The sequence below is a fragment of the Euphorbia lathyris genome, chromosome 10 (genome assembly GCF_963576675.1).
Source record: "Euphorbia lathyris chromosome 10, ddEupLath1.1, whole genome shotgun sequence".
Classification (NCBI taxonomy): Eukaryota; Viridiplantae; Streptophyta; class Magnoliopsida; order Malpighiales; family Euphorbiaceae; genus Euphorbia; species Euphorbia lathyris.
In genome coordinates, this window is record NC_088919.1 from 32,172,562 (window position 1) to 32,197,240 (window position 24,679).

Genomic DNA, 24,679 nt, shown 5'->3' on the forward strand with positions numbered 1-24,679 from the left:
GTTTGTCTGTTTTGTCACACTTGATTTATATATGTTTATGCCACATCATCTTCTAATTTTATGCTACAATCACCACTGCTCAAATATTCAGGCTCTTCACCATTAGTCAAACATTTTTATTAGTAAATGAAAAAAAAAATGGACAACATTTTATTAGTATATTCAGTATTAATCTATTATATAGAAATACAGAGGATAAAATAGTAATTCAACATTGTAAGTATTAGTTCGCCTAGATTTAACGGTGAATAACCAAATTTACGTGGTCATCAGGATCCATGTGAACGCAACTGTAGTATACAAATACAGTTGATAACTCTTGGGTTTGCCATGTTTACGGCTCCCTTGACCGGTACTAACTACATTATTTGGAGTAGAGCAATGTTACTTGGATTCTCTACTAAGGTGACATTTTTAAAATTCACATGAATATAAATAATGGAAACGAGCAGATTCTATGGTTAATTTTCAATTCAATTTCTTGGGATTTGGTGGATGGTTTTGTTTTGACGTCTTGTGCTAGAGCTCTCTAACGTTGTTGTTGTTTTCCAGGAATATCAAATTCTTTGAACAACATTTTCCTTTCAACAATCAAACAGCAATCAGTAAGGAAGAATTGGACACCCTATATTTGGCATATATGCAAGACGATAAAATTGACACAGAAGAAGATCACACATTACAAGATACAATACAGCAGGTAGATATCACACAAGCAAATGATAACCATGACACAACAAACATCACAACCGAACAACTGCAGCTACAAAATGTAACAGGCAGGCCCCGATGGACAAGGTAGCCCCCATCATATCTAAAGGATTATCACTTGGCTTTGATAAAAGGCTCTGCATTGCCCTGTTTCACAAATTCACCCCATGGCCTCTCAAAACACCTTTCGTACGATAGGTTATCCCCTACCAAACATATCTTTTCCATCAACCTCACTTGCCAGAGAGAACCTACAAATTACACAGAGGCCAAGTCAGATGAAAACTGGCAACAAGCCATGAAAAGGGAACTTGATGCCCTAGAGGTGAATCACACATGGGATCTAACAGTTTTACCTGCGGGTAAGAGGCCTATCGGGTGCCGATGGGTGTACAAGATCAAACACAAAGTCGATGGAAGCATTGCACGTTTCAAGGCCCACTTAGTAGCCAATGGTTACTCACAACAAGAAGGGGTGGACTTTACTACTACCTTTGCACCTGTAGCAAAGTTCACAACCATTAGAGCCGTATTAGCCATTGCAATTTCCAAAGAATGGTATATACACCAACTTGATATAGACAACACATACTTACACGAGGAGCTCAACGAAGACGTGTACATGCAGTTGCCGCCGGGGATGACCTCTGAAGGCTCACAGCAGGTTTGCAAACTCAACAAGTCCCTCTATGGCCTCCGGCAGGTGGGTCGTCAATGGAATGCCAAACTCACAGCCACCGTCAGAAACATAGGATTCATTCAATCGGTTGTAGATCCGTCTTTATTCACTTAGTATGAAGGTGATCATACCACAACTTTATTGATTTATGTCGATGTTGTTATTTTGACAGGGAGCAACATTAAAACAATTAACTTGGCAAAACAACATCTTGACGAGTCATTTAGCATCAAAGATCTCGGCAGCCTCCATTACTTCCTCGGCTTCGAGTTCGCTCGCAACAGGCAGGGACTCCACATGTCACAAAGGAAATACTTGTTAGAACTTTTACAAGAAATGGGATGCCTAGACTGTAAACCAGCAACCTCACCAGCACTACCAAACCACAAACCACCCCCAAACACAAATCCCATCATAGATATCATATCTTACATGAAAATAATAGGCAAACTATTATACCTCATGCATATAAGGCCAGATATTTCATACATCGTCAACCAACTCTCACAGCACCTTACCCAGCCAAACACCGATTATCAAAATAGAATGCATAGAATATTACGGTACCTTAAAGGAACGGTTGGCTTGGGCCTCTTTTTCCCTGCATGCAACGATTTACAGCTCCAAGCCTTCACTGACTCAGATTGGGCCACCAGCTCAGAGACCCGCAGATCAATCACCGGTTACGCCGTCTTCCTTGGCACCTCTCTTATCTCTTGGAGATCGAAGAAACAGAACAATGTTTCTCGTTCGTCCTCCGAAGCAGAGTACAGAGCCATGGCGTCTACTTCTTGCGAGATCCATTGGATTCGAAACCTCCTCAATGATCTCCATTTGCCTCCACCCACTGCATCTCTCCTCTTCTGCGACAACACTTCCACCATGCACATAGCTCAAAACCCAGTTTTTCATGAACGAGCCAAGCACATAGACATTGATTGTCATGTGATCCGTGAGCGAGTCCAGGCGAAGCTCATACAGTTGATGTCGATTCCATCCGCGTTGCAACTCGCAGACTTATTCACAAAAGCCCAGCACTCATCGTAGCTCCGGTTCCTTTTGAGCAAACTAGGCTTGAGAAATCCCTATCAAGTCTAGTTTGAGGAAGGGTATTGAAGTATATCAGACAATCAACAGGAAGAAGAAGAGAGAAGAGCTGGGGAGAACGAAGAGACAAAAGGAGAAGTAGAAGATGATACAAACTGAAGACTTAAACTAAAAAGCAATCTAATAAGTATTTCGGTAAAGACCCTTTGGTTATCCAAGGCATTTTTGTCTTTCGGTCACTTCAGGGTGTTTCAATATTTACACAACCTTGGAGTATTCTAGAAGAGACCCATTGATCACCAATACACCTCACCACACCAAATAGCTCCATCATCAAATCATCACCATTCATCTCATAAGATCATGATCAATGGTTGTGATCAACACACATGTCCCTTGTCCTCTTAATTCCTTAGCTTATCTTTTCTTGCTCTCCACACCTATCATTAGTATATTAATGTAATAGTTAGGTCTTTTCAATTAATGAGAATTACAAGAATTTTATTTCTTACCTCATTCATCTGCTCAGACATAATTCAATTAAATTATTGATAAAGTTTGTATATAAGATTTTAAACTTGAATGTCAATGAGGGTTGATTTGAGTGGTAAGGCGTTGAAACTCTAATATTCAATTCCCCACTCCGTCAAAATTTAGCCTTTATTGGTAGGTAATCTGTAAATTCCACTGTAAACCCTCATCGAGGTCTGTGGTTTGCCCTGATCTTGGGAATGGGTAGACCCACCCTTACCTAAACTTTTTTTTACCAAAAAAAAAAAAAAACTTGAATTTCCGTAAATTCCCCTTTATTTTTTAGTTTAGATAATTTCAAATAAACTGGTTAAGTGGATACTTGAAAACGGTTCTCTTCGTTTAGTTTATTCAATCGATCACATTAAATTAAAAAAAAAAAATCCAGTTAATTTTTTGTTTGATGTTGACATATAAGACCGACAATGAATGTATTCTCAAATAACATAACATAGCTTTAAATATTCAGAAAACAACTAATCGCAAACACTATCATATAACGTTGTTTTCTGCATTCTAATTAACCGCTATTGTTGGTATTTATTTAGTCTTCCCTTTCCCCTTTTTCGATTTTAATAAATTATTTAAATTCAATACTATCACATCATTCTATTGAATTTTCAATTCCTTTAGAAAATTGGCCAAATTTAATCCCAAAAAGTACCTTAAATACACATTAATTATATATCTAACGTCGGATACTTATTAATGCACATTTCTCATTCTTACTACTATGCATATACACATTAAAAATAAATAAAAATAGGATTAGATTATTTATATATATCTTAATATTGAATTCAATTACTTTAATACTGTTTGGACTAGATAATATCGAATAGTATTGTACTAGGTGATCATAATGTGTTAGAGAAATTTGGACCAAACTCCAAAAGGAGGAAATGATTGTTTGACCCATATAAGTAATACATGGTGTCTCTAAAACTCCAACTAGAGAGGCATTTCTAGGTACTAATGAAATCCCAATCGAAGAATCTGGATCTTTGAATGGGGAGTCCCCTGACAAGGGAATGAAGGAAATCAGTTACTTCAAATTCTTGAGTATTTTCCATTTGAAGAGAAGGACCGAGAGCTTTAGAAATTTTGGTTTTTTTGCAAGAAGAAGATGAAGAGTATAAGGATTTTCTGCTGAAACCCAAATTCTTATTTATAGGTAGAAGTGCAAATGTAGAACGACATGTTGTGTATTGTTATATCGAAAGGAATTATTATCTAGTTCCAGGCGTCAGAGTTATAATGGAAGGCATAATGACCTACTTTTAGTCGTTAAATATGCTAATTAACTTCCTTGCCTTAATTATGCATGTTAAATGGCATCATGACATTCAATCAGTTGAGACATGTAGCAATCATTGTATAAAGCAGTTCAATACACATTTTAATGCATGCATACGTGGCAATCAATTATTAGTAGCTACTAAAGATGGGTAGACATACCAATTGCTTCTCTCAGAATAATGAATTGTTCTTTAGTTAGAGGCATTGTGAGGATATCATCCAACTAATCTTCAGAGAGTATATAAATCAACTTGATTTCTCATTTGAGGACGTGATCTCTAATGAAGTGGTGTCTTATACTGACATGATTTATCTTGTTGTGATGGATTTGATTTTTGGATAGGTCAATAGCGCTTTTATTGTCACACAAGACTTCAATAGTCTTGGACTCGACTCCATAATCCTCAAGTTGATGCTTTATCCAGGGTACTTGAGCAACAAAGCTTCCAACAGTAATGTACTCAGCTTTTGTTGCTGGCAGGGCTATTGAAGATTGCTTCTTACTGAACCATTAAAGTAGGCTATTTCTTAGGAAATGGCATCATCTAGAGATGCTCTTTCTTTCTAGCTTATCTCGACCATAATCAGCATCATTGTATCCCGGGAGTGTAAACTCGGAGCTATTGGGATACCAAATGCCTACATTCACAGAACTTTGCAAATACTAAAGAATACGTTTTACAGTTATGTAATATGATTACTTCGGGTTAGATTGATATCTAACACATTATCATACATAGAATTGGATATCAGGGCTACTACTAGTAAGATAGAATAACGAGCCAATCATACCTTTGTATAATTTGTTGTCTACTGACTTACCAGACTTATCTTCTAATCGGACGATGTTTGAGCTTATAGGAGTTGAGATTGGCTTTAACTCTCCATGTCGAATTTCTTCAGTATCTCCTTAGCGTACTTCGATTGACTAATGAATATTCCATTTTTGCATTGCTTAATTACAAGTTCAAGAAAGAAGCTTAGTTCTCCCATAGTTGACATTTCAAATTCACTTTGCATTTGTTCACTGAACTTTCTCCATAACAACTCATTAGTAGCACCGAAAATGATATCATCTATATAAATTTGTGCTAAAAAAGTGTATTTACCCTTTCTTTTAATACAGAGGTGATAATAGAACTTTTTCTCCTCCTGTGGTTCTACTAGCGGCTCCACTGTGAGACGTCGTTGGGTTCGGTCGTGGGCACTCTAGTGATAAAGTCAGTAATATCATAGGAGAATAATCAATATAGAAAATAGGAGAAAATTCTTAACTTACTTATAGCATACCCTACTTGGGGTATATATACTCTCATTTGCAACTCTCTTGCTTTAATTGAGTTTAGTTATCATCAATCTTCCATTAATTGTCATTAACTCTGCATTAATCCTTCATTTAATTGTCATTAACCTTGCCATTAATCGTTATTAATCCTTCTTCTAGAAGGAATAACATTTTCTCTTTATTTTTATTACTTGCCATTATTCTTCCTTCTAGAATGAATAACAATTGATGACATGCTTTGTAAATCAGGATGTTATCAAGAGGGTTGTATCAGCTTTGCCTCTGACAAAATTCCTCGTCATAAGAAATTTGTCAATCTTTCATACCAAGCACGTGGTGCCTATTTCAAGCCGTACATAGCCTTTTTAAGTTTGAAAACATTATTCAAAATATTTAGGTCTTCAAAACCAGGAGGTTGATTTACATAAACCTCTTCATTTATAAAACCATTTAAAAATGCACTTTTGACATCCATCTGAAATAATTTAAAATTCATGAAACTTGCAAAAGCACGCAGAATTATAATAGCTTCTAACCTTGCTACTCGAGCAAATGTTTCTGATGCGTATTTTACGTATACATGCATGTGAAGGCAAGTGCACCTTAATCGTGTATCAAGTAATAAACTGAAAGGAGAGTATCATTCCCACGAGGATGGGGATTATAAGTACTAATTTCTTTGCTTACTATCTATTATTTAAACAATCCAAAGGTAGAGTTTATTGGGTATCCAAGTTAATACTTAATTAAGAAATGAAATGAAAATTGTAATACGTGAGAGATTACTGATAAAGAAAGAAAATAAGGCTTCTAACTTCACTTAATCTCTTTGCTTGGTAATAACACTTAACCCCTTTTTTAAGTTGTTTTATCCTTTCTAAGACGACGATTTTTCTTATGAACTATTAGGTTCTCGAGATTGGTTCTAAACTCTCGATTAATTACTTCACTTTGGTCTGGCTCAAGTAATTAATCTAGAGAAGAATTAAGTTTTATTAATCTAAACCTTTTTAACCTACTTTACCTTGGTCCGGCTAAAGTGATTACATAAGATTCAAGAAAACCGCTCGAGTAATTAGCTCTTAACTTTCGATTAATTACTTCACTTTGGTCTGGCTCAAGCAATTAATCCAAAGAAGCATTAAGTTTTCTTAGTTTCAAACCTTCGATTTATTACTTCACTTTGGTCCGGCTCAAGTAATAAATCTAAGATTCGTAATAAGATTCATGAAAAACCTTGGAAAACCAATAAGCCACACTAAATGGTCATTAGGTCCAACTTATGAGTTTCGATTAATCAATTTAATTACGGTCAATATAAACGATTAATTATATTCGAGTTGGGATTTGGTCCATCTCCAACAAGAATTAAGAATCATAAGTTAGCTCTTAAAAAAGATAAATATAACTTAAATATGTTAAACGTAATTACCACATAATTAAGGTTAAGATCTACTTTTAGCCTTAGCTAAGGGGGTTTTAGTCTATGATTAGATTAAAACATGCCTTAGAAAGATAGATAATGGAGTTCATAGTAATAAAAGAGATTAAAGTTTAGAAGAAACTGTAATGACTAGTGCTGAATGAACTTCTTCGGTAACTTGAAACTTACTTTTATTTGATGAACTTGTGCACAAACAACAACTTAAGACCAACAAAAATTACAATAGCAAGCACAAATGATTCTTGAATAGAAGAATCGGCAAAGTAACATTATAGAGGGAAGAAATAAGCCTAAGCTTGGTCTGTCTTCAAATGGCTCCAAATGTCTCCTTTTATAATAAAATGACACACATGCTTCCAAAGACCAAGTCTCCTTATGTCATCCAACTCCCTAATCTTCCAAATTCCTTTAAAGATGGTGGTGGAAGACTATGACAATTTAGGAGTTGAAATGTGTAAAGGTGGGAAGGGAATCCTAGGCTTCAACATGTTCATCAACTTAGGGAAATTTTTTTAATCATGTTACACTTCGAATTTCGAGATGATTATCATTAGTCATTTGTACATATTTCTCTTAGCTTTCCAACTCATTTTGAATCACCTCAATCCGAGTCCGTATGAGGGAGATACGATGAAAATACGAAAATATGTCAAATCTGTCCTAGTGTGAACAATTGGACTTCCATCTTACAACACCCACCTCGATGAGGTGCATGTTGGAAGTCACTAAAACTCATTTTTTGGTCTGTTTTACTTCCGAGTTATCGCCTTAAGCCCCGACTTGGTTATTTATGCTAAAACCTTACAAAAGTGCCTGAAAAACACACGAAAATGACTTAGATACAAAAATGATGAAAATATAAGAAAACTATCATTAAAATGGTACAAAATAACTAGTAATTAAATATGAAAAATGCTATAAATTATGACGATAACAGTTTCTCTGTAATCAATACATTCATGTTGGTTGTACCCTTAGGCTACAAGCCTAGCTTTTGTCCCTGATCATGTTACCTGCTTCGTTAAACTTTTTCTAAATACCCATCTAGTACCAATTGTCTTCTTGTCCATAGGCTTGGGTATTAAATCCCATATATCGTTCCTTTTGAACTGATCTAGTTCCTTTTGCATGGCGATCATCCAATATTCATCGTTCTCGGCTTTTGAAAAGTTCTTTGGTTCTTGATGTGTATTTTATATATACATGCATATAAAGGCAAGTGCACCTTAATTGTGTATCAAGTAATAAAGTGAAAGAAGAGTATCGTTCCCACGAGGATGGTGATTATAATTACTAATCTTTTTGCTTACTATCTATTATTTAAACAATCGAAAAGTAGAGTTTGTTGGGTAACCAAATTAGGACTTAATCAACAAGTGAAATAAAAATTACACAAATTAAGTGAGAGATTACTTATAATGGAAGAAACTAAGGCTTTTAGCTTCACTTAACCTCTTTGCTTGGTAATAACACTTAACATTTTTTAAGTTGTTTTATCCCTTTTAAGATGACGATTTTTCTTATTAACTAATAGATTCTCGAGATTGGTTCTAAACTCTCGATTAATTACTTTGCCTTGGTCCAGTTAAAGTAATTAATCTAGAGAAGCATTAAGTTTTATTAATTTAAACCTTTTTAAACTACTTTACCTTGGTCTGGCTAAAGTGATTACTAAGATTCAAGAAAACCTCTCGAGCTATTAGTTCTAAACTTTCGATCAATTACTTTACCTTGGTCTGGCTAAAGTAATTAATCCAAGTAATTATTAAGTTTTCTTAGCTCCAAACTTTTGATTTATTACTTCACTTCGGTCCGGCTCAAGTAATAAATCTAAGATCGTAATAAGATTCATGAAAAAACTTGGAAAACCAATAAGCCACACATTAGTCCAACTTATGAGTTTCGATTAATCAATTTAATCATGGTCAATATAAACGATTAATTATATTCGAGTTGGGATTTGATCCATCTCCAACAAGCATTAAGAATCATAAGTTAAAAGGATAAACATGGCTTAATTAGGTTAAACGTAATTACCATATAATTAAGTTTAAGATCCGATTTTAGCCTTAGTTAAGGGGGTTTTAGCCTATGATTAGATTAAAACTCACCTTAGAACGATAGATAATGGAGTTCATAGTAATCAAAGAGATTAAAGTTCAGAAGAAAACGTAATGACGATTGCCGAACAAACTTCTTCGGTGGTTGGAAACTTACTTTTATTGGATGAACTTTTGCACAAACAAAAACTTGAACAACAACAACAGCAAATACAAGTGATTCTTGAAGAGAGGAATCAACAAACTAACATAAAGAGGGGAAAGAATTAAGTCTAAACTTGGTGTGTCTTTAAATGCCTCCCAATGTCTCCTTTTATAGTAAAAAGTCGCATATGCTTCCAAAGAACAAGTCTTCTTATCTCCTCCAACCCCTAATCTTTGACATTAAGCTTTAAAGAGGGTGGTGACAGACTTTGACAACTTAGAATTGAAAATATGTGAAGGTGGGAAAGCAATCTTATGCTTCAACAAATACATCATCTTGTGACAATATTTTGCGCCTGTCACTTCGAATTTGGAGATGATTTTCATTAGTAATTTTTTCATCTATCTCTTATCTTTCCACGGCATTTTAAATCACCTCAATCCGAGTTCGTATGTGAGAGATACAATTAAAATACGAAAATATGTCAAATCTGCCAGCCATGTGAACAAGTGACTTTACCCTTACCGAAACCACATCGACGAGGTGTTTTTACACCTTGATGAGGTACAGGGGCTAATGTGAATATACTTCACTTTATTCCCACCTCGATGAGGTGTAGGGACTAAAGTGAATAAACTTCATTTTAATAGTTATATGCAATTGTTTCTCCTAACCAAATTCATTGGAAAAATTGACATTTTTTATCTTATGCTTATTGTCAACTTGATGCTTAAATATATAATAGATAGACTGAGTTTTGGATACCAATGAATATGTCATTGTATTCTACTCGACGAGATGTTTTCGACAATATATTATAACCTCGAAACGGATAAATAATGAATAAGAAACTGATATTCAAAATAAGTCACTTGTCATGGTACTAACATGTTGAGAATTCACATTGTCTCTTTATCATGAGCTTTGAATGTTAGGAAGCTAAGACCGTGCATATTTATGGGAAAATATTGTGTTTTGAAAAATATTGGACAAGGAAAAATATTATATTGCAAAATAAATATTTTCTAGTGTTTTTGGTTATAATACCGGAAACCGGGAAAAGTGATGTACAACTACTATTTTCAAAAGAGTAGAAGAAATGAAGTAGAGTTCCAAAAGCTCACTTTTTTCGTAAAATTTTTCATTAACTAACCTAAAATTTTCGGTTGACTTATTTTCTTAGGCAAACGAACACAGGAAAATCAGGAAAACAATTTCATGTACAATATTTTCCGGAAAACAAACAACGCCTAAGACTTTTTGTCCAATCTGTAAAAATAATATAAACAATTGACTTTTAGTGATTGATGGACGACTAATATATGTCATCTCCAATAATACTTCTTATTGTTATGTTTACAGACAGTGAGAGGAGAGAGATTAAGAGTGAAGAAATGCTCCTCCATAAAATATTATGTGGGCCAAGAGGATCTACACATATAAATATTGATGTTTTATTTGAAAGAGACATGGAAGGGGCATCAAATTGGGGACAACCGATTTTCTCCGGAGTGACTAAAAATCTCCTCTAGTTTGTTTTTAAGCCAAATGAATCTCTTGGAAATTCTCTTAGCTAGTAGCCAACGAGAAGGCTCTCTCATGCGCATGGGATATAATGCACATCGTGAGCCATGCTAATACTGAATCGAATGGGTCCGCATTTTTTTATTTTCTTAACAGTCAGAATTCTTTTTGAATTCTGAAACTGTAAGTGGTTATAGAAGAACTTAATTACCGATTCAAAGAAATTAGTTAAATGATCAAATTCATGAATTAATGTCATATGTTTTTTTGGCAAAGCCTGCTATTAGAATGCTGCTGCTTGTTCTTCTTCTTTCAGCATAACAGGAAGAAAAATTCTGCCCAACATTTTCGTGCTTTTTGTGCTTCATTTTCGTGCTTTTCAAATTCTGCAAACGGAAGAGTTCGACCTTGTTCGTTATTGTACTCTCGGAGAAGATTATTCCGTATCATCAAATTCTGTCCGAAGGAAACTGTTCCGTGCAGGTCTCAGTATTTCCTTTATACGTTTCGTTTCGTGTTTATCATAAGGTTGAAAGTATTCTTGAATTTGAGATTATTAAAACAATTTTGAAATTGATATTAGCTAACATATTTTAGTATTTAGAGTGAAAAAAAAATAAAAAATACAAAAACAAAGAAGAAAATGAGCAAAAGTCCCATAAAAATAATTGAATAGGCGTAAGAAATATAGGAACTATGGAGTAATAAAAAGATGGTTGAGTTGCAGAAGAAGTAGTTGAACAGTAGTTGTCTATAACCCCACATAAACACAGAAAGTATATGCATTAGATTTGTCGTTAAATATAGCAAAGTGCTGTCTTTATTTGGCATTCAGAAACCTTAAGTGGTCCTCTTTTAGACTCTTAAGACAAAACCACTATCTCTTCCATACCAACCATTTACTTTCTTCACTTTTCTTTCCTATTTTTCTCTACAGGTCCCCTCCCCTTCCCCTTTCATCTATACTCTTTTAATTACGCCTAACTAAATCATTTATTACCTTGCTACTCATCTAATTAACTTCTAAGGAACATATTCTTATATATTTCCTTACTGTTATAAAACAAGAAAGATAATATGCAATAGAATAAGAACAATTGATAAAGTAATCATATTCTTGTATTTTACTTGTCCTTTTATTCTCACTACGCCAAAACCCTCTTTAGACGACGGGTAAAAACTGTCGTCCCGCGAGATATAAATCTGTCACGGAGCTCGTTGCCGTCTATTGCACCTTCAGACGACGGTCAGGTTCTGTTATGTTTCGTCATCACACATGACATTAACCTATTTTCTTACTGTCATCTTACCTTTGTTACGATGCAGCTTATTTATTACTGCCGTCACCTTTAATGTCATCACATGAAATTCTAATAATTAAAACCGGCAGGTTAACGTGTGGGAAATTGACATATTGAATTTGAGATGACAGTTCGTATAATAATTTCTGCGGTTATAGCCTGTTTAGATGGCATGGGTCTTAATCAATCACGTCAAAAGATTTTTTTCATATGACAGATACGTTTATTTTAATGTCTTTTTATTGTTGTTTAGATGACATTTTTAAAAATTAAAATGTCACTTTTTGCTTTCTTCTTCGTTTGAATTTCTGGTTTTTACCTGAATACTGAAACATACTAAAATATGAACATAAAATTATGTATATCAGTGGTTTTAATTTTATTGGAGACCAATACTCATAATATGTTTACATTTGTGCACATACATTTCCGAATTAAAACACAAAAAATAACCAATATCTTGAATAACGTCAATCCATATCTTGGAGTAATAATTAGGCCTATAATCCCAAAGGTCTTGGTATCTGCAAAAGCCAAAGCAGGTCATTAATATTACACACAATCCTAAACTCAGTAATTACAGTCCCTTCCCTTTTCACGGCCTTTCATTTACCACAATCATATCACTATAAATATATGCATCATACGCGTTCAGAATCCATACCTTCAACAACCCAGAAAACTTACGCTGTAACAATGAATCCCCTTGTTGAAACTCCACAAGAGATAATTGCTGACTTGGAGAAATTGTACATGGAGAACCTAGAGTGGCTTCTGGCCATCGATGGTACGTATGTCAATCCATAGTTGTTCTGTAACTCTTCCTGGGTTCTTCTGTGTATTTCTAATGATTCTTCTTGGATGATAACGTACAGGTCCTTTCAATGGTAACTTCTTCACATGGTCGATCAGAATGAAAGGCCCCCAATACACCCCATATGAAAGGGGTGTATTTGAAATCAGAATCAGCTACCCTCTGGATTTCCCAAACAGTCATGCAAGAGTAATATTAAATCAGATCAGTAAGATATAATCACTTACATGACATATAAACATGCACTAATAAATGTCTCATCTTATTCTCAGCTTCGCTTCTGGAATAGGATATATCATCCTAACGTGGCTCCTCATGGGTTGATTTGTCTTCCCCGTATCCTTAATACCCATCGCTTATCCATTGCCACGGTATAATGCAACCATTTATCTATTTCATTTGATAAACACACAATATCATATTTTTGATCTAATTATTCTATGCATTGTGTAGTATCTGTGGCACCTATATGATCTACTTCTACAGCCCCACAGTGAGGAGTCATATCCTAGGCAAGAAGCAGTTGTTGAGCAATACTGCAGCAACAGGGAAGAGTATGAGGGGCTCGCCCGGATATGGACTGAGGAGTATGCAAAGTGGATATGAGGGGCAGAGGATGAGGTTCTCCTTTAAATTCCAAATTTCCTAAACTATCTTGAGTAAGAGAAATGAGATTTGGAATTTGGAGAAGAATCAAAAGGCAACACTCAAACCCCCCCCTCCCTTTTGCAATATAACGTAGAGTTTGCTATTCAGTTTGTATGTATATGCAAGTAGACTAAACTGACCATTTTACAATGTTCCTTCCACTTGGGTTGTACTCGTTGAACAATGAACTTGGTAATGAGGTTTATGATGTTGTCACCACAATGGACTCTCTTTGTGCTGAATGCATCATAAACCTATCACCATGTTGAATGTTGTTGTTACGATAACAAGCCGAGTGAAAATGAACATAGTAAGAGTATGGCCAATGCACATACATAACCCTTTACGTAGAGCTTGCTATTCAGTTCGTATGTATATGTATATTCTATCTAATCAAAATATATATTATCATCTACAAGCCATATCAGTACATGCAATTAGCCTAAATTTACCCTTTAATACATGCTTCATACATGCTCAATGACCCTTTTACAATGTTCCTTTAATACTTGATGCATGATTAAGGTATTTGATGCTCGTAAAATGTATAGCTGTTAATATGACAAGTGTATCCTATCGCAACAAGTAATATTGTGCTAAGCACGAGATCGAACCACAAAGACTATTTGTTATAATTAGTAAATCTACCTAGATTGATCTAACTGTTTAGAGGGTTGAATAAGTGTTTGGGTTTTGAATAACTAATTAAATGAATTGAAAGCAATAAAGATTACAAAATAGAGTGAACAATTGACATGGTAGAAGGTGAATCAATGGATGGCACAATTTAGGCTGAGGAATCCTTTGATTAAATCCTATGTATGGGTTTAGGGAGTTCAGATTTATGTTTACCAGAGATTGACGGTAATTGCCCTAATAAGAAAGATAAATGTGATCAAGATTTATCTAACCTATTCACATGCATTCGGGTGACGGCTTGATTAGGCATATACCCTAGGTCATGCAAAGCATTGGGTTCTTTGGCAACTAAGGCTAAAGTCGTAGCCCAGCCACGAAGCCGCACTCCTAGTGGTCTCTAGCGAGGTCAGGTTTACACAGATTCAGCATAGATAATTCCATGGTCAGGTTCTTATCTATCTATAATCCTATCTTTGTCAGGTTTATAGGCATTAGGCACAGTATATACATAAAGCAGGCTAGTTGATCATCATCGAGTCTCATTCTAGCAATAATCCTATTCCTGACAATTTCAAGGCATTAAGCATGCATAAACTGATCAATCAAAGGCCCTAGATCCCTAATCATACATATTTATACAATCAATTTCATCCCCATCCCAAATTGGATGGGGATCAGTTCATAGACAAACCAATCATGGCAATAGGACAATAGGAATAATGGAAAAGAGCTTCAATAGATTATAAAAGTAAAAGATAAAAGGGTAAGAGAGAAAAAATCTAGAACCCGTTTGTCGATTCCAATTACAAAAGTAGAAGATCAAGCGCTTCTCCCATCAATCGTTCTTGAAAGAAATAAAAACTGAAAATAAACCTAATCTAGAAAGCTAGAAAAGCTAAACTAAAAGCTAAATATAAATCTACATTATGACGGCTCTTAATGAATCCGTCCGGAAGAACTGAGAGTAGCTCCCTATTTATAGAGATAGGGCGAAACTCTAGGTCTCCCGGGGGGTACAATAGACATTTCCCACACTTAAAAGGGTTTTTTAGACTTTAGGATTCGACATTCCAGCAAGGGAGAGGCGTTTTTACGCCTCGTCTCGTCAAGACATAGGCTGTCTCATCGAGACGAGTGCCTGTCTCAGTGTCTCATCGAGACAGGTGCCAAAAATGGGGCAGAACTCCGATTTTTGTCTGTTTTGGTCCCTGGGCTTCCGAAATATTCTCTAATGGTCCCTGATGAATCCCAAAAGTGCTCTGACGGTCCCTGAATAATCCGAAAATGCTCCAATCGGCTTGGGTTTGGTTCGGAAATGCTCAAATAGGCCTAAAAACACCTGAAAACACATAAAATGCCATAAATACCGGAAATTACTAACTAAAAGGTAATAAAACGATACTAAAATTAAAAGGAAATAAAGCAAAAATGAACTAAAATGATCCTAAAAACCCTATACAAATGGGAGCTATTAGTATTCAACCAATCAGTTAATAGCAATGCACATAAATAACCCTTTACAATATACTTTTCACTTGGATTGTACTCGTTGAAAAGTGAGCATGGTGATGAAATTTGCGATGCTGTAACCACATAACTTATGCTGATAGCCTTCATAACTTATGCTGATAGCATCGAAAACCCATCACCATTCCGAATGGTTTTAAAACAGATAACAAGCCAAGTGGTAGGTATATTGTAAACGAATTGCATTCAGAATCCTTACTTATCAGCATAACTCATGTTCAAATAAAAAGGAGTCAGTTGAGTTCATAACATTTTCAGCTTTAAGAGTATGCCTAACATGCTATAACAAGTAGACAACTTATTTAAGTAGACAACTTATTCAAGTAGACATATGTAATTACCTTGCTACTCATCTAATTAACTTCTAAGGAACATATTCTTATATATTTCCTTACTGTTATAAAACAAGAAAGATAATATGCAATAGAATAAGAACAATTGAGAAAGTAAGCATATTCTTGTATTTCACTTGTCCTTTTACTCTCACTACGCCAAAACCCTATTCAAACGACGGTTAAAAACTGTTGTCCCGCGAGATATAAATCTGTCAGGGGGCTTGTTGCCGTCTATTGCACATTCAGACGACGGTCAGGTTTTGTCATGTTTCATCATCACACATGACATTAGCCTATTTTCTTATTGTCATCTTACCCTTGTTACGATGCAGCTTATTTATTACTGCCGTCACCTTTAATGTCATCACATGACATTCCAATAATTAAAACCGTCAGGTTAACGTGTGGGAAATTGACATATTGAATTTGAGATGACAGTTCGTATAATAATTTCTGCCGTTATAACCTGTTTAGATGACATAGGTCTTAATCAATCATGTCAAAGGATTTTTTTTCATATGACACATACGTTTATTTTAATGTCTTTTTATTGTTGTTTAGATGACATTTTTAAAAATTAAAATGACACTTTTTGCTTTCTTCTTCGTTTGAATTTCTGGTTTTTACCCTAGTGGCAAGCTGTGTGGCGTATGAAGCTTACCAACGTACGCGGACGGAAGGACCCGAGTTGGTATAAGAAACACTATAGGGGGACAGGGACTACCCTGGCGTATGGATCTCCGCCGCCCCCGGGGTCAGTAATCGGTACTGGCCTAAGTGATCCGCCCTAGTCTACTGGAGACTAGGAGAGTCGGGCATACGTCCTTCGGGAAGGAAGGCGGATGTCTCCGTAGGGTGGAACCCTACGGACATTATGGGGGCCGGTGAGTGCCCCATAGTGCGAGCTCATTCTAGGGCGAGGCTCGCCCCACAGAGGGACCCTTCCGGGACGGAATACCGACAGAGGCATTGATGGGACCCTTTGGTAGGAGTTGGCTGGCCGAGACTTGGGGAAGTCGAGGCGCCACACGGGGCTTAGGCCGGGCCTAGGATTACCCCCGTGACACCTATCATGTCAAATCTTATAAAATATATGAACTTCTGGTTTCCAATAAGATTTGCTTCAATTACGTTAATAAATGTGTAACACAAACTAGATTACAAAGTATTAAATTTTTCCAGTCCATATATCTTTCCTGAAATTATATTCATAACATAAAGACATTCTTGATTTCCTTCACTTACAGTCTCAATATGATATCCATTTCTATGAATATCTTTGAAGCTTAACAAATTTTTGGGGGACTTTGTGGAAAATTATGAATTATTCATAATGAACTTCGTTTCTCTTGGTAAGACTATATTGGCTCTACCGGAGCCTTCAACTAAATTTGTGTTACAAGATAGTACATTATATATGAGAATCTCTTCAGGAGCTTGGTATAGTAAAACCAGATGCTTTGATATACGACAGGTACGTGACCAATTTCTATTTGAATTCTGACTTTTATTAATTATTAATTCTATCAAATTTATCAATTTGATTTTTCCACTACTGGTGGGCATCTGTATTTTTATTATTATAACCATAACAGTTATAACCATGATGAAGATTACATCCATGACTGCGACCACATCCACGGTTATTATTCTTATTATCGTACGACGTTGCATTCACTTCCGGGAATGCAATTGATCCAGTAGGAAAAGACTCGTCTTTTTCATTAAAAACTCATTATTTTGTTCTGCTACAAGCAGAAGAGAAATTAATTTAGAATACTTTTTGAAGCCTTTCTCTTTAGATTGCTGCTGCAGGAGCATATTAAATGCATGAAAAGTATAGAAAGTTTTTTCTAACATAATTTCATTGGTAACATCATCTCTACATAATTTTAATTGAGATGTAATCTTAAAAAGTGGAGAATTATATTCTGTACCGATTTAAGATCTTGCAATCTTAATTTCATCATAATTCATAATAAGCTTTTGATAATAGAACCAACTTCTAGTGGTCATATCTTTCTTTTAAATATTTCTAAAACACAAATGGATCTTTAACAATTTAGATATTCACATTTGTAAGATTTGATATAACTAAAGTATAATACAAATAAGTGTATTAGAAACAAGATTATAATATAAAACAAATTAAAGATCGATTCAGAACTTATCTGGGATTAAATGGGTGAATACATCCGAGTAGAGATTAATCGAATGAGAAAGTTCGTGCCAGGATTAATCGGTTGAACAAATTCATGTTGGAATTAACCGAACGAGCAAACTCGTGCTGATAATATGTTATAAAACAAGGAAGATAATATGCAATAGAATAAGAACAATAGAGGGAGTAAGTGTATTCTTGTATTTCACTTGTCCTTTTGCTTATACTCTATTACATGAAAGAAACCTATATTTATAGGCTTATGAATATATAGGTTACATAAGAACATAAATTATGGAGTTAGAAACATTAAGGAATATAGATTTATTAGCTTAATGAATGAAGAGATACAACATTAAAGAATGATGAGTTACAATGGTTATACTTATGGAAATCCATCAATTTATTCATAAAACTTACAAAATTCTAATTATTTATATATCACAATTTTACCATAAACTTTTAATTTCAATTTCAATTCACTTCCTATTATTCATTAAAGTTTTAGTACAAAATTTCAATTTCTATTCACTTCCTATTCTTCTATTACGAGAAGTATCCTATTAGGATATGTCTTATTTTATAGAAAACATTCCTGGAAGCTGTTAGATCCGAAGGCCCCTAATACTCCACGCGGTCACTTGATCCAAAGGCTCTCAATACTCCACGTGATCTTTCAATCCGAATGATCCAAATGCTCCTCGTGTTGTTATTTATTTGCTATGGTATCATATGTCCCCTTTTTTTTGGTAGAAATTGAGCTCTTTAGGGTCCGGTCTTCCTGGTAATGAAATGTACATGGTGTCTATATGTCATTATTTTGACTCTCTTATTTCCTGCTCTCAATGCGCATGTGGTAATTGTTTTTCTTATGGCATGAAGTAGGTGGATCTTAAGACTTGTAGCCTTTTGCCTTGCGCACACCTATCCAGGTGGCTGTCAATCATTCCTCTCCCATCTTCTGATTGGTGTTAGTATGTTCATCATTATGAGCATTAAATGAGGTTGTCAAATCATTTTTCTACCATTTGCACTTCTCTTAATGCCTATAAAAGGCTCCTGGACTTTCTTCTTCATTCTTTTCTCGTGCTTTTAGTCCGTTCTTTGAGTTTTTATTGTGTCTTCTTCTTCGTGCCTTCTTTTTCATTAAGCTCTCTCTTTTTCGTTCAAGTAAGTTACTTGACTCTTTTGTTGTTTCTTTTCTGTCTATGTCATGGGTCGTAAGAAGTCCGATATTTCTGAAGAAGTCGCTGCCCATGAATATAAAAAAACATCTAGTTCAAAAGCCTAAACATTTTTGCAGAGCCTTCGCACTTGGATGAGATTTCATTGGTGATGTCTTCCTTTCTGTAATATGTAGTTTAGTTGTTTCTAATGACATGAAATGATAACAACCATCAGAAAAGGGGCTGGAGGTCCGTCGAACCCTCTCTGATGCTTAAGTCAGAAGAATATTTGAGTAAGTATTAAGTAACTTGAAAGAAATTAAGTACGAGAGAATATGTATGTGATTCCATAACTTTAGTTTTGATTCTCAAGCTACTTATAGGCAACAAAGTGTGTACCTGGACACGTGGCAATGTTTGATTGGTCTTCATACCCTATCTTTCTGTTCCGTGTTAAATATGAGTTAGGGGTGCGTGCCTTTGGGATCCAGGGTGATTATTGGTCCATATGTCCCTTCAGGAAGCTCCCAACCGAAGCTTTATTCATCCATTCCATAACCAAATGTATTCTTTCATGGGGCCCAAATGTTAGATTCGGGCCCTAACCGAAGCCCAAGCATTTAGCCCATTCAACTATTACCATATCAGCTATCCCCCTAGTTTCATAATTAAGTTCTTTAGGGCTTCATCGATTAGAGCATTGAATATACAAGCCTGACCCAGATGATGTCATCTTTTCATCATTTACCAGATGTTTTCCTCAGACCAGCAATTATTACTTAGACGCCTCGATTATCATAAGAATAATAAAGGTCTCTAGACGTTTCGCCTTTCTTAATCCTCTATAAATTGAAGAAAGAGGCAAATTCTTCACATTATCTACTTCCTGCTTTTGCGATTCTGCCATTGTTGGAACCTGTAAGTTCTTGTGTCTTCTCTTTTTTGTTTAAAATCCTTCATTTTTTTCATTTAAATGGCTCCCCAGTCATCTAAAATGTCCCCAACAAGGTTTGTGCTAACAAACAACCTACCAATACGGATGCTGACGACATTGAGAAAATTACAAAGCCTCACAAAGTTAACCCTAGAGTTCTTGAGAAACCATCGACTTTAACTATTCATCTTAGAGCCGTTGAAGAACAAAATGTTTGTCTCCCCCGAATGACCATTTCACTTCCTGAAAGTAATGAAATGGCCCATCTTACCCCCTCCCCCACCAAATTAGGATTATTTACCCAATACCTAGAGTGGGAGATGAGATTTCCACTTCCCGTAGGCGTTGTGGTTGTGCTGACTGAATTTAATCTTTGCCCTTGCCAAATTACTCCCAATGCTTGGCTCGAATTTCTCAGCTTTGACAAAGTTTGTAATGATCTTGATGTTGAGTTGATTGGACCTCTTTTTCAAAGTTTCTGGCGTCCAACAAAGAAACACTACAAGAAAATTGCTTTTTGGCAACAAGTTTTAGCAACAACAGAAAAAATCGTTGCTAAAAATAAACATTTGCAACATAATTTTGTAGGTCGTTACAAAAGATTGTTGCTGTAAATTTCTTTCAAATTGTGTAGTTTGTGGAAAAACGATAACAACATTGGCAACAATACATTTGTTGCTGTAAATAAAAACGTTTATAGCAACAACTGAATGTTGTTGCTGTAAATGAAAGCAGTTACAACAACGACTAGATGTTGTTACTGTAAATAAAAGAATTTACATCAATGATTGCATGTTGTTATTATAAATATAAGTATTTACAGCAACAGACATGTGTCGTTACCGTAGATTAAAGATCTATAGCAACGACTACGTGTCGTTGCTGTAAATGAAAGCATTTACAGCAACAATATAAAGTTGTTGCGTAAAAATTGAATATTTCATCAACAAAAAGAGGTCGTTGCAAAATAATTATTAAACTATTTAAGAAATAAAATAAATACATATTTTCTATAATAAATAATAAATTATATATTTAAAATAATATAATTAAAATATATAACATTATTTTATAAGTATTAACAATAATAATTATTTATCTTAAAAAACAATAATAATTATTTCGTATAAAATTTATATTTTATATTATGAAAGAGTATCTTTTCCAACAATAATATTTTGTTGGCATTAATTTTTTCATTTTTCCTCCATAAATCTTTTTAGTGGGAATTGCAAAATATTCATTTTTCATAACAATCTTTTTATTGCTAAAAATTAAACCATCTATAACAACAACTAAATGTTCTTGCGTTTAACAGAACTTTTTTTAACTACATCACACATTGTTACAAAAGCAAATTAGTAGAGTGATAAAAAAATACATTAATTATTAGACTAATTTTCACTTAACAATTTATTATGAAAAATACAAATATAATATTTTTATTATAAATTATATAATTAAGGGATAATGTACCAAAATAGACCTATGATTTTTGGTGAAATATCAATTTAGGCTCCACGTACAAAATAGTACCAATATAGACTTAACTTTTAAAAAAGGTATCAATTTAGGCTTCGAGAACGGATCAGACACGTCATTCCTATTACTCTGTTAAATTCTGATTCCTTCCTCCACGTACAATTGACAAAATTTTATGGAGTAATATCAATGACGTGTCTCGTTCTATTATCGAGACCTAAATTGATACTTTTTTTTAAACATTAAGTGTATATTTGTGCTATTTTGTACGTGGAGCGTAAATTGATACTTCTCCAAAAACTATAGGCCTATTTTGGTATTTTATCCCTAATTAATATATCATTTAAAATTTAATAAATAAATATATTAAATATTAAATTTTATGATAAATTGATACTATTAATTTTATCAGGCACAAAATTATTAAAGACATAAAGGGATAAGAGATAAGAGATAAGGTACATTGATTAAAAGTATTGAATATGATCCCTTGATTTGTCTCCAGTGGAATCCAAGCCGTTGATTCAGTTTTTGCTAAAAACCCTACAGACCCAAAAGTGTAAAAAGAGTAAAAACAACAAATATCCGCCGCCTCCTTCTAGATCGCTTGTTCCGCCTGTTTGTCTTCATCAAATCTATCCCGCCATTGTACAGAGGTAACCAAGAGATGCAGCTTTGTTGGACCTGAAGGAATGGAATCTTTTGCCATCTCAATTTTCTTCTGCAATTAATTAGGTAATTTATTAACCTCTGTTATATTGAATTCTCAGTCTCTCCTCTCTCTCTATATATATATTTGTGTGTTTTGATCTCTCTAAATGTTGGAGAAGATGAAGTATTACAGACAATCTTGTTTTTTCAAACGAAAGAGTAGTTGTGTTCTTGATCGCATTAATTAATTTGTTCAATTATGAATCCATCGATCTTCAATCTCTTTGGAATTTAATTTGTTCGGCAGTGAATATGTGACCTCATTATTCAAGGAAGAAAAAGAACTTTTCCATTTTTGACTCTATCACAATAGCATCAATGGCGAAGAAGGAAGAAAAAGAACTTTTCCATTTCTAATTCACCTAATTCTACTCACGGCTTCTCAGTCATGAAGGTCGGTCTCCATCTTTCTCGTTTTTGTTTGCCCTCTTTTTCACTCTCCAATTTTCTATTGCAGCATCCAAATTCTATTGGTAGTGGTTTGTCTTCCGAAGCCATTGTTGAAGTTGCGGTCCTGATTGTATTGTGCCCGACCAGATTACTCCTCTTCGTTTACTCGGTGTTAAGGTCATTCTCTTCTTTTGTGTTCTTTGCTTTGCTGTTTTCTATCTTCAACTCATTTTACTGTGTGCAGTTTGATCATAATTGCATTTTGTGATTTCTTAATCTGGTTCCTAGGGTTATTTTTATGATTAAAGTCCCAACTTTGTGATAATCAGAGTTCAGAATTGTAAGATGCAAGTAAATTTAGACGAATTAAGGTTCAAAATGGTCCCTCAAATTTCAAATTTAGGTTTCAATTTAGTCATTAAGTTGACAAATTTTGACAAATTAGTTCAAACACAATCACTTTCAATACCTAAAATTGGACAATTGGAGAACTGAGTTGATATCTAATGTTCGATTCGGGTTAAATTGAGCTCGTATGTTAACTTTAATGTGATTTTGACTCTTATAATTAAATTTTGGACAGGCACTAGGTGTTTAAAGCTTCTTTGGTAGATCACAGAATGGGAATCAGTTACTTATAGAATTGAAAGCTTTTGTGTTGAAAAGATAAATTAGTTAGTTAGTTTTACTAGAGTTATAATTCATTTTTTTTAATGCTAATACATTTTCCCAAGATTTAAATTGTTAGTGCATTATTGAAGTTGAAACCTGGTGGATTTTTTATTGATTTTCCTTTTTGGCAGGGAAACTCATTTTTGTTAGCAAGGTGTTTTCCTCTAAAGCTCGTCAAACTTTCTTATTTCGAGATCAAATGCCTCAAAAAAATCGGTATATCAATCTGATAATACTTGTACATCCTGAGAGTTGGTTTGCTATAACTCGTTTTTGAATCTCACTTCATGGCATCATAGTTGGATTGATTCAAATATTCTAGAAAGTGAACTTGCTTATTTTGTGTTACCTTTTGCAGAAGCCTTTGGGGCTACCATCATTGTTAGGTGAGGAGTCCACCTTTTCAAATGGTGACAATTCCCAATAAGTTGTGCATATTTCAAAGTAGACCGGGAGAAGGCTTTTCACAAATTGCCATTATGATGGGGAGGTATGCTAATTTGTGAACTGGATAATAAATTGCATGTGTGATTCTTATTCTAATGTCAAAAGTAGAGTGTAGATTTGTTACTTTTGAAAGTCGGATAGATTTGATTGTGCATATCTTGTTTTGTTTTGAAATTATCCCTCAATTACCCATACTTATATATTTGTTAGTTGATATCATAAATTGATTTAGTGATATTTTTGTGTGGATTTTACTTGTTCAAATATTGTAAAGTCCTTATTATATTCTTGAATTGTTTGTATTTGTTATATATATAAATAAAAGAGTTCCCTTCAATCCAAAAAAATTAATAAAAAAAATTCACAATTTTTTAATTTTTGGTAGGAAAATTACACTTTAGCAACATAAAAGTTGTTACCATTTATATGTAATATTAGCAACGACAACAGTTGTTGCAAATATCAAAATTTATAGCAATGACATGTGTTGTAGCGGAACGTGAAAATATTTAGCAACTATAGATGTTGTTGCAAAATATCAAAATGTATAGCAACGTTAAAGCTTGTTGCGATATGTTACAATATATAGTAACAACATCATTGTTGCAAAAGAAAAATTTCATTCTCTCGCATGCAATCTAAAATCGGCAACGACTAGCATTTTGCAACAAGAATGTTGTTGCCATACATATATTTTTTGCAACAACTAAAAAGTCGTTGCAAAAAC

At 34.5% G+C, this 24,679-nt stretch overlaps 2 long non-coding RNA genes across 4 annotated transcripts; one reads left to right on the top strand and one right to left on the bottom strand.

Annotated features, from left to right (window-relative positions):
* Positions 1–496: 496 nt before the first annotated feature.
* On the bottom strand, positions 497–2,592 carry LOC136209674 (uncharacterized). 3 transcript variants are annotated; one of them, XR_010677639.1, is made up of 4 exons: positions 1,958–2,592; positions 1,304–1,681; positions 1,068–1,211; positions 497–962 (listed from the first exon to the last, which is right to left on the bottom strand). It is a non-coding gene; the product is annotated as an uncharacterized lncRNA (long non-coding RNA). The 3 variants fall into 3 exon arrangements; XR_010677638.1 differs by lacking the exon at positions 1,958–2,592 and having other exon boundaries at positions 1,308–1,944; XR_010677637.1 differs by lacking the exon at positions 1,958–2,592 and having other exon boundaries at positions 1,304–1,944.
* Positions 2,593–22,356: 19,764 nt separating this feature from the next.
* On the top strand, positions 22,357–24,141 carry LOC136207956 (uncharacterized). The gene is made up of 4 exons (XR_010676977.1): positions 22,357–22,467; positions 22,901–23,010; positions 23,637–23,721; positions 23,864–24,141. It is a non-coding gene; the product is annotated as an uncharacterized lncRNA (long non-coding RNA).
* The last annotated feature ends 538 nt before the right edge of the window (positions 24,142–24,679 follow it).